This window comes from Lynx canadensis, chromosome A2, assembly GCF_007474595.2.
Source record: "Lynx canadensis isolate LIC74 chromosome A2, mLynCan4.pri.v2, whole genome shotgun sequence".
Taxonomy (NCBI): domain Eukaryota; kingdom Metazoa; phylum Chordata; class Mammalia; order Carnivora; family Felidae; genus Lynx; species Lynx canadensis.
This window is the reverse complement of record NC_044304.2, coordinates 73273354-73288791: the sequence shown is the minus strand read 5'-3', so window position 1 is coordinate 73288791 and position 15438 is coordinate 73273354. Positions and strand designations below refer to the sequence as shown.

Sequence of the window (15438 nt, the reverse complement as noted above, 5' to 3'; positions counted from 1 at the left end):
GTCGTGTTTCTCACAGATCCCTAAGGAAAGCCAAAATGGTAGTGTGGGACCTCCTACCTTCACCATATTAGATACACTCAGAACTTTATTTGTTCTATTACCACCCTTATGTTTTTTTTTTTTTTTTACATGTTTATCTATTTTTGAAGGAAAGACAGCGTGAGAAGGGGAGGGGCAGAGAGAGGGAGACACAGACTACGAAATGGGCTCCAGGCTCTGAGCTGTCAGCGCAGAGCCCGACCCCACAAACTGTAAGATCGTGACCTGAGCTGAAGTCAGTTGCTTAACAGACTGAGCCACCCAGGCACCCCTCCACCATTATGTTTTAAATCTTCTACTCTTCTTCCCGCACAGAACCTTGGGCGCTTGTGTCTCACATACTATCAGTTCTATTTCTAACACAGCATGTGGGTGCAGTGATTCCACTAGGCTGTACATGTTTGTGTCCACACAGATACCCTCATTTAGATCTTTTACCTGTCAGCGGTTAGTTGAAGGTGCTCAGGATCATTTATCAGCAACTAAGTCTTTATTTACTTGTTTATTTATTTGTAATGTTTGCTTATTTTTGAGAGAGAGCGTGTGAGCTGGGGAGGGACAGCGGGAGAGGGAGACAGAAGATCGAAAGCAAGCTCTATGCTTCAGCGGGGCTCGAACTCACGAACCATGAAATCGTGACCTGAGCCAAAATCCCATACTTACCCGACTGAGCCACCCAGGCGCCCCCAGTCTTCAGTTTTTATCCTCCGTGCTTCTGTGGGTCTTTTGCTTCTTTGGGGGGGATGCTGTATGCTTCTGTCCTTTACCCTCTCCACCATCTCAGGTCTGATCTGTCACTTGGACTTAAATTGTTTATTATATCTGAAAGCCATGGAGATAATGGACCTAAGCTGTCTGGTCTGTCTTTTTGACTCTCTTGAGTTATGCAGTCTTGGAAACAACCAAAGCTAATGTGAAAGGAATAGTCACAGACTGTGTGGCCCAAGTACTTCCCTGATGAAAATGGGGTGGGTGTGCCGGATAAGGCACAGGAAGAATCTCAGATTGTGAGATATGGGTGTGGAGAGGCAAATGTTTCCCTCTCATGTGCCTACCATTGCACTTCCAGCATTTCATTGGATTCCTTGAAGTTCCTCAATTCAGTTACATAGAGCAGGCACCTGGAAGGGCTTGTGGGCCAAATCTGTCCAGTTGTCATCTTTTGAAAATAAAGTTTTGTAGGAACACAGCCGTCCCCATTTGTTTATATATTATCTATGGCTATTTTTGCATTGCAACAGCAGGGTTGAGTAGTTGCAACAGAGACACCCCCCAACCTCACACAGTCTAAAATATTTACTATCTAGTGCTTGACAGAGTTTGCAGGTCCCAGATCTAGAGCATTATTAATGGTCTGAAGGTGGGATGATACCACAGGATGGAGACGAAAATACTATCCTTTTGCTTTTATTTTATTTATTTGTTCTCTTTCATTCTCTTTTGAGTAAAAACTCTAAGGATATTTAGGATAGAAAGTGCATTATGATGTTAAAGCTAGAATCTGAGTTCTGTGCCTATATTCCCAAGAAGGAAAACAATTCTCTACAATGAAAATGATTGTGGACATAATAAATGGAATCAAGAAAAAATTTACATTTAGAGTGGCTATATAACATAACATCTAATATTTTAAGTCTTTTTTGAAAGTTTATTTAGGGGCACCTGAGTGGCTCAGTCGGTTAAGCGTCCAACTTTGGCTCAGGTCATGATCTCATGGTTCATGGGTTCAAGCCCCACATTGGGCTCTGTGCTGACAGCTCAGAGCATGGAGCCTGCTTCAGATTCTGTGTCTCCCTCTCTCTCTGCCCCTCCCCCACTCGTGCTCTGTGTCTCTCAAAAATAAATAAACATAATAAAAAAATAAAGTTTATTTATTTTGAGAGAGAGAGAGAGAGACAGAGTGAGCAGGAGAGGGGCAGAGGAAGAGGGAGAGAGAGAATCCCAAGCAGGCTCCATGCTGTCAGCACAGAGCCCGACCAGGGGCTCAAACCCACGAACTGAGAGACCATGACCTGAGCCAAAATCAAGAGGCAGATGCTCAACTGACTGAGCCACCCTGGCACTACCATAATATCTAATATTTATTGAGTGCTTATTATGTTTTAGGCACTGTGGTAAGCATTTATTATGTATTATTCATATAACATATTTGGCAAATTAACATATAGGCAGATCTTGTAATTATATTAATTGCTTATCAATTATAAAAAATACCATGTAGCATAATCTAAAAAAGCTCTCAATGAGGATTTATGATGTGTGTATTGGAATGTCTTGTAACCTTGGGAAGTCATTACACTGATCTGAGCTTAAATGTCCTCATCTCTAAAATGGAGAGAAATCTGCCCTGCTTCCTCATAAACTTCTAGTGGACTCTGAGATGTGATTCATGAAATTTCCTTCAAAGTTGTAAATTATTATGTAGATATTAGAGACATGAAGTCATTAAATATGTTTCAGGTTATGCTATGTAAATTTTATATTGTGTATAACACTAGTCATACTCTTTTTCATGAGACTACATAATGGAGAGCAAAGGCTGAGTTGTTGGAGGACCTGGGGTAAATTCCCAGTTCTAACATTGTTGGCTGTATAACTTTTGTCAAGTTATTTAATCTCTGTTTTCTGGCTGTACTATAGGAACATTGATGCTGGTGCCTCCCCTAGTGATGTTATTATAAGGATTAAGTAGGAGTGCAAATGGAATCCATAAAAGTGATACAGTCTTAACAAGCAATGTTATTCTCAGACCTTGAGCCTTCTACCCCCCTCTCCACGGTACTCCGGACATTTTCCTTCCACGTACCCTCTATAGCGAAACTCAACGTTGACAAGAAGTTGCTCTCGAGCTACCATTTCTCAGGGCAGAGACTGAACTAAATATGTTAATCCTCACATTCTAATGTCTCCCACGTTCTCTGGCTCAATGCTGCTTTCTGTGCTTACTTCTTTATATGCTGTATGGAAGCTCATTTATTTTTGCTTTGTTATATGAGCCGAAATAAAAAAAAAAATACAAATGAGGGTTCTTTTCTCAGTTAAAAGCAAGAAAGAATTTGTGGAACGTATCCTGAGGTGACAGCTGTCCATTCAAGAAATATTTACTGATGTAGATACTTTGATAGGTACCAGGAGCACAAAGATGAATGAGTCACATGGGCAGCCAGCAGCCCCTGGGGAAGGAGATGGTTCGTATGGAAGCCAATAGTTACAGATCAATTTAAGGAATGGACAGAAGTACTATGAAGCACAGATTAGGGGTTGACTAACTCCACGGTGGTGGTGGGGTGCTAAGGAAGTCTTAACAAAGGAAGTAATAATTAAGTTGGCTTTTGTAATATGATTAGGTTTTTTTTTTTTTCCAGGCAGGGAGTGGAAGTATAAGATGTGTTAGACAGTGGGATTGATTGGGCAAAGGAATTGAGACACAAAGACATGGTGTGTTCAAAGAAAGTGCAGAGGCCTATGTGGATAAAATGTGAGGTAGAAGATGAGGCTTGAAAAGTAGAGTGAGGCCCCACAGAAAGACTATATGCCAGATTTACAAGTTCAGTCTCTATCCTGTTATCAATAGGAAATCATCAGAGACTTTAAGCAGGGAAATGTCCTGGTCAAATCCATTTTAAGAAGATAATTAACTGCAGGTAGAGAATTGCATTCAAGCAGAGAATATCCTGACAGCAGTTCATCCGTTATAGTAAAATAATGGGAGAAACAGTCTGCACAAAGAAGAAGCAATGGGGCTAGAGTGGAGGGGGTGGATCAAAGAAGGATTTAGCATGTGAATTGAGTGACCAAAAGAAAGGAAAAAGATAGGAATTGAGATGATTTCAAATTGTCTAGCTTAAGCCATTCTGGGATCAGGGAGAAATGAAAATAAGTTCAATATTGGGAGCAGTGGGAAGAGAGAATTACACGGGGAAGATAAAATAATCAGTGTCAGATCCTGTGCAGAGGACATTTTTGACCTTGTACTCTCATAGCCCCTTTTCTACTCTTTTGATTTCAACATTTATTAGATTGTATTCATCCATATTTAGATGGATGCATGGATCCACTCATTCATTTTTTCATTCATTCAGCAAAGTAAGTGTTGTATCTACTCCATGCAAAGCAATATAATGTAATTCTTTAGCTGAATTCCTTCTCCCCTCAAGTATGAGTCTGTGATCACCTTGATAGCAGAACTGAGTCTTCTTTATGCTCCCAATACTAGGATGATGTCTGTAATGCAGAAGTAATGCAAACATGTTTGTTGGGGTCATTATTGAGCCAAACAGGATATGGACTGGAAGAACAAGCCATTAAATTAAACATTAAGAGGTTATTGTTAATCCTTCAGGAACAATTCACTAGAATGTTGGGAGAAGAAGGCAAATTATAAAGGGTGTTTAGGAGTGAATGGGAGGTGATAAAAAAAATGAGTTGTCAATTCTTCAAGAGTTTTTAGGTTAAAGGAAAGAGAGCATTTGGATGGCAGCTTCGAGGGCAGAAAGTATTGGGCAGGCTTTGATAATACATTCCTGTAATGCAAAAGTTGAGTCAATATTATATAAAATTTTAGAGAATGGATAGTGCAACATTTAAACTATACATTTAAAAATTTTTTCTCATGTTTACTTATTTTTGAGAGAGAGAGACAGAGAGAGAGAGAGAGAGAGAGAGAGAGAGAGAGAAAGAGAAAGAGAAAGAGGCAAAACATGAGCAGGGTAGGGGCAGAGAGAGAGGGAGACACAGAATCTGAAGCAGGCTCCAGGCTCTGAGCTGTCAGCACAGAGCCCAACATGGGGCTCGAACTCACAACTCCATAGATTGGGGGGATATTGGAGCAGTGGCCTGAAGGAAGTGAAGGAATGTCTTGTATAAACTCGTATCTAGAAAAAGAACATTCTAAGCAGAGATTAGGAAGGGCAGAGGTCTTCAGGTAGAAGAGAGCTTGCCTTGTTCAAGCAACATTGAGGAGTTAATAGGGCTGGATCAGAGTGGGTGGACACTTAATGAAGTTTAGGTTAGACAGGTGGTTGGGGACTGGATTCATGGGGCCTTGTGGGCAGCTTTAAGGACTTTGGCTTTTACTCTAAATGAGATGCCAAGCCCTTGGGGAATTTTGAGCAGAGTAGTGATACAATCTGTGTTTTGAAAGAGTTAAGCAAGGAGACCAATTAAGAAGGAGCTGTGTGTGAGGGGAACCTGGGTGGCTCATTTGGTTAAGTGGCTGACTTCATCTCAGGTCATGATCCCGTGGTTCGTGAGTTCGAGCCCTGCGTTGAGCTCTGTGATGACAGTTCAGAGCCTGGAGCCTGCTTCAGTTTCTGTGTCTTCCACTCTCTGCCCCTCCCCACTCATGCTCTGTCTCTCTCTCTCTCTCTGTCTCTCTCTGTCTCTTTCTCTCTCTCAAAAATAAACATTAAAAAAAAAAACAACAACAAAGAAAGAGCCGAGTGTGAGAGACTGATGGCCTTGAACCAGGAGGCTGGTAGTGCAAATGGTCAGATTCTGGACTTACTTTCCAGTTAGAACTGACAGAATTTGGTGAAAGTTTGGATGTGTAATGCAGGAGAAAGAAAGGAATCAAGGATGACTCCAAAGTTTTTTTTTGCCTGAACAGCTGGAAGGATACTATATTGGTTAGGGTAGGTATACTGCTCTCTAGTCAGTCCCAAATCTCCATGACTTAATTATGGTTTATTTCTTATTTGTATCATGAATAGTAGGACTCAGAGAGAGAGGGCTTTGCACTGGTATAATCATCCTAGGACTGGGTCCTTTCATTTGGTAGCTCAGCTATTATCAAGAGCATTTGAATCTTGTGTCAGGTCCTCTGAAACCAGCTTCAGATGAAGAAAGTGAGTGTGTGGAATGAGGAGGGTCACTCTAAACTGAATCAGGGTAAATGGGAAGAAATCCTTATCTCCGCACATCAGAGACAGAGAAAATATTAACAGTAGCTGAAGGGGAAGGGGAAGACAGTTTACTGTCAAAGGAATGAGAGTTGTCTGACAGCTGGCTTCTTAATAGCAGCATTGAAAGCTAGGAAATAGTGGACAAATATCTTTATCAAGGTGCTGAAATAAAAGAACTGTCAATTAATACTTCTGTAACCAAAGGGGCTCCTGGGTGGCTCAGTTGGTTAAGCCTCCGACTTTGGCTCAGGTCATGATCTCTCGTTTGGTGAGTTCCAGCCCCGAGGGCTCACTGTTGTCAGCACAGAGCCCACTCTGGATCCTCTGTCCCTCTGTTTCTCTGTCCCTCCCCTGTGTGCACACCTGCTTGCTTGCTCTCTCTCCCTCTCTAAAAAATAAATAAACATTAAAACAAAACAAAACAAAACAAACAGAATTCTCTAACCACAAAAATATTCTCCAAAAATGTTGACGACAAAGATATTTTCCAACAAAATACACTGAGAGAATTCACTTAGTAGCAAACTCGTACCAAAAAATTCTACAGGCCCTTCTTCAGAAGGAAAATGAACTTAAATGGGTAAACCTAAATAAATGCTGACTATATAAAACAATATGTGGGTATTAAAAATATGTATGTATGTACATATACATTAGTACATAATATGTGTAGCACATACACACATATATGACCATAGCAAATAAGTTAGGAGGGGGTAAAAGTGTTCTAATGTCTTTGCACTGTCCAGGAGAAGGATAGAAGAAAAAAAAAAAGATCAGATAGACTGGTAATTCCAAGGATGAATACTACATTTTCTAAGCTAAGAAAATAGAAAAGACAGATAAAAAAAAAAACAAAAAAAAAAAACCAAGGTGGGGGGCATAACTTCTAAACTAATGCAAGGGATAAAGAATGACAACAGATATGCAGCCTATCCAAAAGAAGTTAAGAGAGGAGAGCCGAACATAGAACAGTTGGGACAGATATAAAGGACGTTAGGAGATGCTAGAGGAGTTAAAACCAAATAGAAGATACAATTCTTTTTTTTTTTTTTTTTTTTTCCTGATGATAGATTCTAAGGTCAATTTTATTTTTACAAAAAGAAAAGGCAGTCAAAACAATAGAAAGCACATGTAAAGGATGTTGCTGAGTGAGCTTCGAGTGCAGCCTGCCTCTGCAAAGGCTTTGAGTCCAGAGGGAGAGGGAAGGCCTGGTCTCTGTCCTGGCCTGGCCGGCTGCTCTGAAGGAAGGGGCCAGCGGGGCGCAGGCGACCCAGACTGGTGGAGGCTACAGCCGCGTCCAGCCAATCCCAGCCAATTCCAGCTCCGAAAAAGGTCAAACTGCGCCGAGGGAGGGTCGTCGATGGAGGGTCCCGGTGGGACTGCGCCGCACCGAGGAACCGAGGGAGCCAGCTCATGACAGGTCTTCAGCGTTGCCTGCAATGACCCGCACATTTTCTCCAGTGGCTGCAGGGAGGAGAGGCACCCTTTGGCCTCCGGAGACCCACTGGCGAGAAGTTCCTCCCCCAAGTGCTCGGCCATCCTCTGGTCGGCGGGCCCTCCCCTGGGGCCCCACAGACCGGGTTTCCCTGAGCAGGCCAGGCCCGGCTGGAAGTCAATCACGCAGGCGGATTCGATTGACGTTTTTGTGGTAACAGCCAGCCAGATTTTTACGTAAGAACTGGGCCTCCCTTTTCATGACTTTTGTTTTTTGTTTGGTTTGGTGGTGAGGAGGAGGTGGTGGGGTGGTGAATAGTGATTTGCTTGTTTTTAAATTTAAAAAAAAAAAAAAAAGGATGTTATAAATTGGAGCCGCCAGGAGATTTGAACCAACTCCCACACAGGGCAGTGCAACATGGGAGAAGCCACCAGACAGCCACGAGCTGTCTCCTTGTGGAGGAGACTGGTCTGGGGAAGGGAATGAGTGAAAAATAAACCCAGTGCAAGAAAATGGGAGCTGCAAGGGAACTGCAACCTTTGTTTTTTCTTTATTTAACCTTAAGGGCTAAATGTAAATGGAAGATTTTGGATAAATCTGGACAAGAAAAGAAACACCACTCTTTCTTTCCTTTTTAAGTAGGCTTCACACCCAGCCCAACTTGGAGTCCAAGGTGGGGGCTTGAACTCAGGACCCTGAGATCATGACCTGAGCTGAGATGGAGAGTCCCACTGCTCAACTGACTGAGCTACCCAGGCTCTCTACTTTTAAAGTAGATTGATGCAGTGATTTTCAAAACAAAGCAGAACTAGAGCATCTTACATTTTTAATCCTTCCTTTACAGGTTACCTAGACTGCTTTTGATTCAGATAACAGTAGACAGTGAGTAACTGCTGGGAGCAAATGCCAGGTGGCACACGTGTCCTGTTTTGGGGGGTGTCTGAGTGTAGGGGTCTCTGTGCACAGGCTTGTTGCCGTCGGTGGCTTCTCCCTGTATTTCTTTGTAGCCTCTGAAGCATTCTTACATAACATTTTACTGCCCTTAGAGTATTCTTCAGCTATAGCTTCCAGCTTTCAGCACAAATTATCGGACAGACCTGCCCCTTTTCATGGTTGTTCTGGTGGTCTTTTGTTTTAAAGGTGATCTACGGTGGTTTGAACGTGGACTCTTCTGGAAACTTGACTTCCGTTGTGAAGGCCCTCTTATCATATGGAGGCTTGTCAGGAACAAGAGGCCCTTACCAAGTCAATAAATTAGCTTCACCAACCTGGGTTGTTAGGTTTTTCATTCTACATCTGCAGATTTCTTCAAGCTCCTTCCTCAGCCTCCTACTGGCCACCATCTTGGATCCGGTGCTGCTCTACAATTGCTTTAAATATAAAAGGATTAACGTTTCCAGTTAATGTCAGAGATTCTCAGACTAGGTACACACACACACACACACACACACACACACACACACACTTTAACTAAAGTATCCTTTTTTTTTTGGTTTGTTTTTAAGTACTTTTTTTTTTTTTTTTTAATTTTTTTCAACGTTTATTTATTTTTGGGACAGAGAGAGACAGAGCATGAACGGGGGAGGGGCAGAGAGAGAGGGAGACACAGAATCTCGGAAACAGGCTCCAGGCTCTGAGCCATCAGCACAGAGCCCGACGCGGGGCTCGAACTCACGGACCGCGAGATCGTGACCTGGCTGAAGTCGGACGCTTAACCGACTGCGCCACCCAGGCGCCCCTTAAGTACTTTTTAAGTAGGCTCCATACCTAAGGTGGGGCTTGAACTCCAAACCACTGAGATCCCTGCTTGCACTATTGTGTTCTCCAAACAGTGGCCGGAGTGACTGCAAAGCAACCATGTCCCTCTCTTGCTTTACACCCCTCCAATAGCTCCCTCAAAAACCCTCCCAAAGCACATGGAATGGGATCCAGACTCCTCTTTGGCCTGTAGGACCCTGCCTGTATCTACGACTGCATCTTACCGTATATTCCTTACTACAGTGCTCACTGAACCTCGGGGACGCTCGCATTCTTTTTGTCCTTCAACCTTCCAAGCTAATGCTTAGTGCTTTTATGCATGACTTTTATGCCTGGAATTTCTTTATCCAGCCCTTCTAATGCTGGACTTATTTGTTTATTTATGTTTAATTTAGGACTCAGGTAAATGTGATCTACTAAGAGAGAGCCTTTCCAACTTTTCCATCCGTGATATTACTTTGACCCTTTTATTGTTTTGAAACTACTTACTACCTACCTGTATGATATATATTTCTAGTTCCATGCAACCACTCTTTCTTTTTTTATGACTTTCTTTCCCGAAATACTTCTAACAATTTCTGGAAGTACTTAACATGTGTGGTACAAACATTCCTTTGTTAGTGGGTCCTGATTAAGGTCACTTTTCCTCTAAGAGAGAAGTTCTTAATCCGGGCTGCACATTAGTATTACCTGGTATAATTAAAAAAAAAAATAGGGGCGCCTGGGTGGCGCAGTCGGTTAAGCGTCCGACTTCAGCCAGGTCATGATCTCGCGGTCCGTGAGTTCGAGCCCCGCGTCGGGCTCTGGGGTGATGGCTCAGAGCCTGGAGCCTGTTTCCGATTCTGTGTCTCCCTCTCTCTCTGCCCCTCCCCCATTCATGCTCTGCCTCTCTCTGTACCAAAAATAAATAAAAAAACGTTGAAAAAAAATTAAAAAAAAAAAAAAGTGATGCCTAGGCACCTCCCCCATTGAATCAGAATCTCAGAGAGGGCAGGGTGAGGCCTGGGCTCATATTTTTTTAGAAGCTCACCAGGTAATTCAAACGTGAATCCAGAGTTGAGAATCTGTCTTAGAAGTTAGTTGGGCGCCTGGGTGGCTCAGTTGGTTGAGTGTCCAGTGGCTCAGCTCATGATCTCAGGATCTGGGGGGGATGGAGCCTCATGTTGGGCTCTGCACAGAGTGTGAAACCTCTCCCTCTCTCTGCCCCTCTGCCCTGCTCATGCTTGCTCTCTTGCTCTTTCTTTTAAAAAAGAAAAAAGAAAAAAAGTTAATGGAGGTAGCAGTAGGAGGAGGACAGGAGGGCGGAGAGTATTTTTTGTCACATATAATCTGAGCCCGAAGCTTTCCAGTCCTGCTGCCCTGTCTGTGGCTATTACTGTCCCTATGTTCTGTTGCTTCTGAGGTTCACTGGTTTCTACCAAATGTGATCTACTAATAGAAAGGCTCTAGGGACCTGCCTAAGCTGGAGTCAGTCTCTTTCAGACCACTGGGCTTGTTTCTTTCTGTCTTAGGTGCTGTGCTCATTTCTAACACTTATTGATGCTATGTGTTAAAGATATGATAAGTCCCTGAAATTTTTTTATTTTGGCATAATTTTAGATGGACAGGAAAAGAGCAAAGATAGTGCAGAGAGTTCATATATACCCTTTACCCCACTTTCTCTGATGTTAACATATAACAATGATACATTTGTCAAATTAAGAAATTAACATTGATATAATATTTTCTTTTAATTTTTTAACATTGATATGATATTTTAAATTCCAGGCTTTATTCAGATTTTGCCAGTTTTTCCATTAATGTCTTTTTTTCTGTCCCAGAATCCATTCCAAGATGTTGCATCGCATACAGTTACTATATTTCCTTAAATTTCTCCAATCTGTGACAGTTCCTCAGGCTTTCCTTGTTTTTATGCCCTTGACACTTTTGGAGAATGCTTGTTAGATGTTTTGTAGAATGTTCCTCACTTTGGATTTGTCTGATGTTTTCCAACGATTCAGCTTGGGTAGGGGTGCCTGGGTGGCTCAGTCAGTTCAGCATCCGACTCCTGATTTCGGTTCAGGTCATGATCTCACAGTTCCTGGGTTCGAGCCCTGCATCAGGTTCCCTGCTGACAGCATGGAGCCTGCTTGGGATTCTCTCCTTCTCCTTCTCTTTGTGCCTTCCCCCGCTCATGTGTGTTATGTGCTCTCTCTCTCAAAATAAATGAATAAACTTAAAAAAAATTCTTAGCAAAATAAACCGGGGTGATGGGCTTTTGGGGAAGAACATCACAGAAGTGAAATGTCCTTCTCATGGTGTCATGTCAGCAGTATACTATATCAACATGACCTGTCACTGGTGATGTTAACTTTGATCTCCTGGTTAGAGTGTTGTCTGCCAGCTTTCTCCACTATAAATCCACTACTTTTCTCTTTCCGTACTGTATTCTTGGGAATCCAGTCACTAAGTTCAGTCTACTCTCAAGTAAAGGGGACTTAAGGTACATCTTCTGGAGTGGGAGTATCTACAGATATCTGTCATAATTCTGAAAAGAGGATTTGTCCATTCTTGCTCATGTGTTTGTTTACTCATTCGTATCAGCCCATGCTCATGCATATTTGTCTTATTCATTTGGTTATAATCAATTGCTGTTGTTGCTTTGTTGCTAAAATTTCTCCAGCTTTGGCCATGGGTTGCACTTTTTAGGTTGGATTCTATGTCCTTTTTTAACATGTCTCCATCTTTTCCTTTCTTTTTCTCTCTGCTGCTCTTTCTCCCTCTGTCTCCCTCCCTGTCTCTCCCTCTCCCCCAACATTTCCTCCTCCTCTTCCTCCTTTTTTCTAACATTACCCTCTGGTACTAGGACATGCTCATCTTGTATTTTCCTTGCCTCAGCCCTGCAACCGAGTGCTTTTTTTTATATACATGATCTCATTGAACCCCCAAGATAGCCTTGTGAGGTGGATAGATATTATCTCCATTTTTACTAATTTTGAAATGGAACCCATGTGGTAAGTATCCTAGAGAGAACATGAAACAGCACTGTTTGGAACCAAACAGAACCATTTTGTTATTGACCCCTAAGATATACGCCTTCTTCTGAAACGCTCATTCTGAGATAGATTGGTTGAGGAAACACCTATGGGTATGGTGCAAGCATTTTCCCACAATGCTTCTCCCTCCTTCCAGGCCCTTCTATCCCTGGGAACTCAGTAGTAACCAAAACAGTGAAAAATCCCAGCCCTCATAGAGTCTACATTGTTGTGGGATAATAATAGCAATTATTGAACATATTGAATGTTAGGTACTGTTTGTCACTTTAAATATATTAACTGATACAGTCTTTACAACAGCCCTGTGAAGTAACTTCTGTTATCATTCATCATTTTTAAGAGAGAACTGAGGCATGGTGAGGTTAAATCACTAGTCCAAGTTTGCTAGTTAAGTGGCTTGTCCAGGATTGCTCTGCTAGTAAGCCGTGGAGCCAGACTCTGAACCAGGCACTCTCACTGCCCTGCCTCTATCCCTACACACTCCCTACTGTTGTTTTCCTGTGAGGAAATGAAGCCTACAGGTGTGAATTACATGTCTGCACTCCAGATTTATGTTTAAACTAATCCCATTTGAATTGTGTTTAATAGAAGTTCCTAATAATTTGGGGGTCAGAGATACAGGTTTTACCCATTTGTGTAGTTCTTTGGTTGTTTCTGTCAGAATGGGGAGAGAGAATTGTGATGCCAGAGCTCACCATCCATGCCTGGAAACCCATTGGATACTTTTTTTTTTTTTTTTTTTTAAGAGAGAGAGTGAGCAAAGGAGTGTGTGCTAATTCATGCATGAGCGGGGTAGGGGCAGAGGGAGAGAGAGAGAGAGAGAGAGAGAGAGAGAGAGAGAGAGAGAGAGAGAGAGAATCTCAAGCAGGGTCCACACTTAGCAAAGACCCTGATATGGGGCTCAAACTCACAACTGTGAGATTATGAGCTGAGCTGAAATCAAGAGTTGGATGCTTAACTGACTAGCAACCCAGGCACCCACTTTTTAAAATTTTTTTGAGTGTCGGCCATTTTAAAATTTTTTTTAAGTTTATGTATTTTGGAGGGGGAGGGGCAGAGAGAGAGACAGGAGAGAGAGAATTCCAAGCAGGCAGCGCAGAGCCCCATGTGGGACTCAAACTCAGCAACCGTGAGTGAGATCATGACCTGAGCAGACAACAAGAGTTGGAGACGCTTAGCTGACTGAGCCACCCAGACGCCCCTGGAATCTCTCTGTTATGAATGGCTCTGAATTTTGGAACGGCTGTTTCTCTATTATTAGTTAAATGGAGGTAGATGACTACAACCCACAGCTCAGACATTTTAGGAAATAGCTGCTTATAATTACCTTTACTGGGAGAGAGATTCTGGATCAACAGTGAAATTTACTTACAACTTCCATCTATAGGAAAGCCCTGTTCTACTTTCTTTCTTTGTTTTGGGAAACAAAAGTGCTTGAAATTTTTTTTTTTATTATTATTTTTCTTGGTGCAGATATACAGATAGCTTACAAGAAAGCATGAAGGGAGGTGGGTGGGGGATGGGCGAAATAGATGAAAAGGATTAAGAAGTACAAACTTGAAGTTATTAAATACACAAGGCACAGAAATGAAGAGAAGAGCATAGGGAATACAGTCATAATATTGTAATGACATTGTATGGTGACAGATGGTGACTACACTTACCATGGTGAGTATTGAGTAATGGACGGAATTGTCAAATCAATATGTTGTACACCTGAAACTATTATAACATTGTAAGTCAGTTGTACTTAAATTAAAAAAAGAAAGGGGGAAGCATGAGGGACAAGCTGGCTAAACTTGCTTCAGAAGGGTGTAGTAATTTATTTGTACCCTCTTTATGTAAGAAGGGGGAAGGGCTGACAGGGTAGCTAGGAGGCCACATGCAAGGATGTTCCTGGTGGAGTGTTCTTTTCTACCCTGTCCACATGGAGGCTAGCGTTTCCCCTCTCTCCATGCTAGATTGCATGGCTCATTATTTATAGAATCCGTATCTGAATTTAGCAGAGGTTTGCTGCACTGAGGTTTTTAGTTTCTTGCTTTTGTTTCCTGTTACTGTGATGAAGCCAGGGTCACAGATACCATGTGAAGTCTCCTCCACCCCCTCCCAGCCAACTTCCCCACCCTGAATTGCTTCCAGAATTACCCTTGTCTTCACTCCTGCTCACAGTGCTTTTGCTTAGATATCAAAGACAGATATCCTGTCTGTCTACTAATCCTTATGCAATTTCTTCTGTGTTTTGTACCAGGAATTTGTAGGAATTGGAATGGTTATAGAAACAGAAAAGTGAAAGGGACTGATGGAAGACCCAAACTGTGGTTCTGGAAAGCTTTCATTTCTTTATATGCTTTATGGATTCTAGAAGTAGTGACTGTGCCAGGGTACTCTTGGAAAAGAGTGGACAGAGATGTTTGACCACTTGCAATGTGATAATCCTTCTGGAAAAAGAGTGACAAACTGTCACTAGTGTCCCTCGAGTTGGTCATGCATGGTTAGGGAGCTTCATTCCAGGACATTTCACACAGTTTAAAAGAAAGGGGTGAAAGCAAGAGATGCTTAGTTTACTCTTCAGAGAACTGTGCACAGGTACTACTTTGTGGTAGTAATAGTTCTAGGAAAGAGTGGAGGAAGCTTGACTCCCAGTGCTCCAAATGAGAAAACAGTTTGTAATTGGATGTCATTCATTAATTGTCATTGAATGATCAATCATCTCAGTTATAAAAGTCAGGTCACCTTGTCTCTTGGAGAGGTGGTGGCCGGGCCGTGTCTGTGGATATTTTCCATGGGTGACCTCTTTCCACCAGGCATGCTGGTTGTAGGGGTGTGACAGCTCTTTGCATGTTTAAAGCAAACATTGAGCAGACACAGTGAAACAAAAGTACAAAACGAAAGTTCAAAATTAAAAAGTCCTTATCAGCAAAGGACCGAAAAAAACCATTACAGATAATACCTTAATGTCGAAAGAAAAGAGACCTTATTAAAAAATCCCTTTGACCAAACCTTTTTCCTTAGAATTCTAAATCTTTTTTGTTTACTGCCTTATAAAAAGTATCAATTAATTTATTAGGACCTTGTAAAGATGAGGAAGTCTGCCCTAATCTCTGGCTGTTTTTTGTTAGCATAGGAACATGTAGGGGAAAAATATTTTTTTCCTATTTATTAGAAGGTGGCCTGTATGGTTCTGGTACAGAATAGGATGTGTATGATCTATCACTCAAGAATGCATCTTAACCCTTTGCACCAATGATGTTTTCCATGGAAATTC

The 15438-nt window shown here is 42.0% G+C and overlaps 1 protein-coding gene and 1 pseudogene across 2 annotated transcripts in view; one reads left to right on the top strand and one right to left on the bottom strand.

The window, feature by feature from the left end:
• Positions 1–15438, top strand: part of SUGCT (succinyl-CoA:glutarate-CoA transferase) — a 765867-nt gene that overhangs the window by 63405 nt on the left and 687024 nt on the right. The window lies entirely within an intron of this gene.
• Positions 8230–8723, bottom strand: LOC115527287 (annotated as a pseudogene).